Here is a 2,393-nt window from a genome sequence, read left to right as displayed (position 1 = left end):
TCTTCGCCAGCTTCCTCATCGCCGGCTTCCTCATCGCCGGCTTCCTCATCGCCGGCTTCCTCATCGCCGGCTTCCTCATCGCCAGCTTCATCTTCGCCAGCTTCATCATCGCCAGCTTCGTCATCGCCAAAGGTGCGCCTGGCTGGCGGATCCGACGACGGCAGCATGGCTGACGGTGGATCCGAAAGCACCAGCGCGATTCTTGCGAAGGACGCACCCAACATTTCTCTTTCTGGTGAAAGCTCCGTTGCTTTCGACAACCCTACACGTGTGAGGCCCGATTCAGGAAGAGGTGACGGCACGGTGCGTGGGTGTGTGTCTCGGCTGCTTCTGCTGCTATTGGGGCTATGGGGCTTTGCGACCCTGTGCTGAGTGGACCCCGGTGGAGGGGAGTTTGTGCTTCTACTGAGAGCATCTCCGTCTCTCCACGCGCTTTCAGAAGTAAATAAAGTCTCATGTAGTCACGTGTTTTGTGTTTATTTTCTTTTTTTTTTTGACCCACAAATTGCGCACTCCTCTCGGCGCCAGTACAACGGGGTCCTCATGTATTTTATTTCCTCCATTTTTGTTTATATTGTTCGCTTCTAGCAATGACTGGAGACGAATCACCCTTTTTTCTGTCTGTATTTGTTCAGTGTTTTGTTGGTATACTGCTTTACGGATGTTTTCTTTTTTGGTTTGCCGTTTTTTGTCGGTTTTTTCTTGGCGAGGGCGTTGCGCCTGCGTGTTTGCCCAGCGGCGGGGGAGATGCTTCACTGCGCCTCCGCACTGCTGTCACCGCGGGATGGACCGGGGCTTTTTTTTTTACGTCTTGGTTTTTCGCGGTGCGGACGTGTGCCACGGCGCTGGCTGACGCGCAGGCCACTGAATTCGTTTGAAAAGACACGAAAACAAACAACAACTAACCACTTTTCTTGGGTGTCTGTGGACGCTCTCGGCAATGTGTGTCTGCTGAGAATTAAAAGGAAAGAATAAAGGAAGGAATGAGAGCCACAGCAACGCACCGCGGTTCCGTGTGAAAGTCAAACAGTGTGTGGACACTGGGGGCTCTCGGTAATTGAAACGAATATGTAAATTGATTTTTATATGCGGCCAAAATGTGAGTGGAACTGTGAGGATCGCACAGGGGCCTTCCACGACATTTTTTTTTCTGTGAAAACGTCTTAAGGAGCATTTTTGTTTTTGTGTTTGGTAAATCATCTTTGATGTGCTACCACTGCGTGGGCTGCGGTGCCATTTTGAGTTTTAGTCATCTAGTTTTCCCATCTTTGCGTCTTGCATCTCTTCTGTGTATGTATGTGCGTCCTCACACGCTTTACTCTTCTTTTTTGAAAAGTTTTGTATCTGCAGGCACACACACACACACACACGATTTATATATATTGCAGTTGCACGTGGAGGATGTTTTTGTAGTTGGTGCCGGCAGTGACACATGCGAGTGCTGCTGCCTCCTTCCGTGGGGATGAAGGGAAGAGAGAGACTAAGGGGGAGGCGTTGCGCTGTGGGTCATTCTTCCTTTTCTTGCGGATGCAAGGCGCTGCGTGGTGGCATCGTCAACTGGAACGGTGTGGAATGGTGGGGCGGTGTGGGCGTCGTGCCATGTGATGGTTGCAGGTTCAGTTCCCGTGTGTGCGCGTGTGTGATCGGAGGAGTGGGTGTGGGTTGCTGCTCTGCTCCGTCGTGGGTGGATGCTGGCGTGGTGTGACTCTGTTGTGTGGAGGGTCAGGTTCTCTTCGTTTGTGGGGTGACGGCGCTGCGATGGTGTTTGTGTGCTGTTTGTTCTGCTTTGTTGTGTACGGCGCGCTCCATCGTGTTGGTGGGGTGAATGGGGGCGTCGCGCGGTCTCCGCACAAGTGGCAGATTTATTATTATTTTTTGTTCAGCTTGTTTTGTTTGATTTCTTCTATTTTGCTAAGAAGGTGGCTGGGGGTTGCGGAGGAGCCGGGCTCCCTGTTTGTGGGAGATGCCATGGGCGGCAATGTCTTTGACTCCTCCTTCCTCCTTCCTCCCTTCTCCTTCTCCTCTTTACTTGTTTCTTTGTGGGCAGGCGTTGACGTGTGACTGGCAAAACACGGCGCGTCCCATGGAATGGCTGCAAAAAGTAAACGGCTGCGACTTACATGTGGTGCCTGCGGGGGCGTATGCGGAGCCGATGCCGCAGTTCCCCGTCGTTGCTGTTGTTCTTTGCTGCTGCTGGCGGTAGTCGCTGTGCTCTCGGCCCTTCGCCCTCTTTCTCTGCCTGTGTCTTGCTGTGTGTGCGGGCGGTGCTCATCGTTGTATCGATCTTTTTTCCCCTTTTTTGTTTCTTCTTTACTTCTTTTCAATACATACACGCGGGAGGAAAGAGACCAAACACTACGTGCTGCTGTGCACATTGAAACGCTCTGCAGTCA

General features: G+C 52.0%; 3 annotated features.

Moving 5' to 3' along the window:
• Window positions 1–468: 468 nt before the first annotated feature.
• Window positions 469–495: a sequence feature (A-rich).
• Window positions 496–1,363: 868 nt separating this feature from the next.
• Window positions 1,364–1,632: a satellite DNA.
• Window positions 1,633–1,988: 356 nt separating this feature from the next.
• Window positions 1,989–2,024: a sequence feature (GA-rich).
• Window positions 2,025–2,393: the final 369 nt, after the last annotated feature.

The sequence above is a fragment of the Trypanosoma rangeli genome (genome assembly GCF_003719475.1).
Source record: "Trypanosoma rangeli strain AM80 chromosome Unknown Tra_15.4_contig_00744, whole genome shotgun sequence".
NCBI classification, from domain to species: Eukaryota; Euglenozoa; class Kinetoplastea; order Trypanosomatida; family Trypanosomatidae; genus Trypanosoma; species Trypanosoma rangeli.
This window is presented reverse-complemented; position numbering and strand designations above follow the sequence as displayed.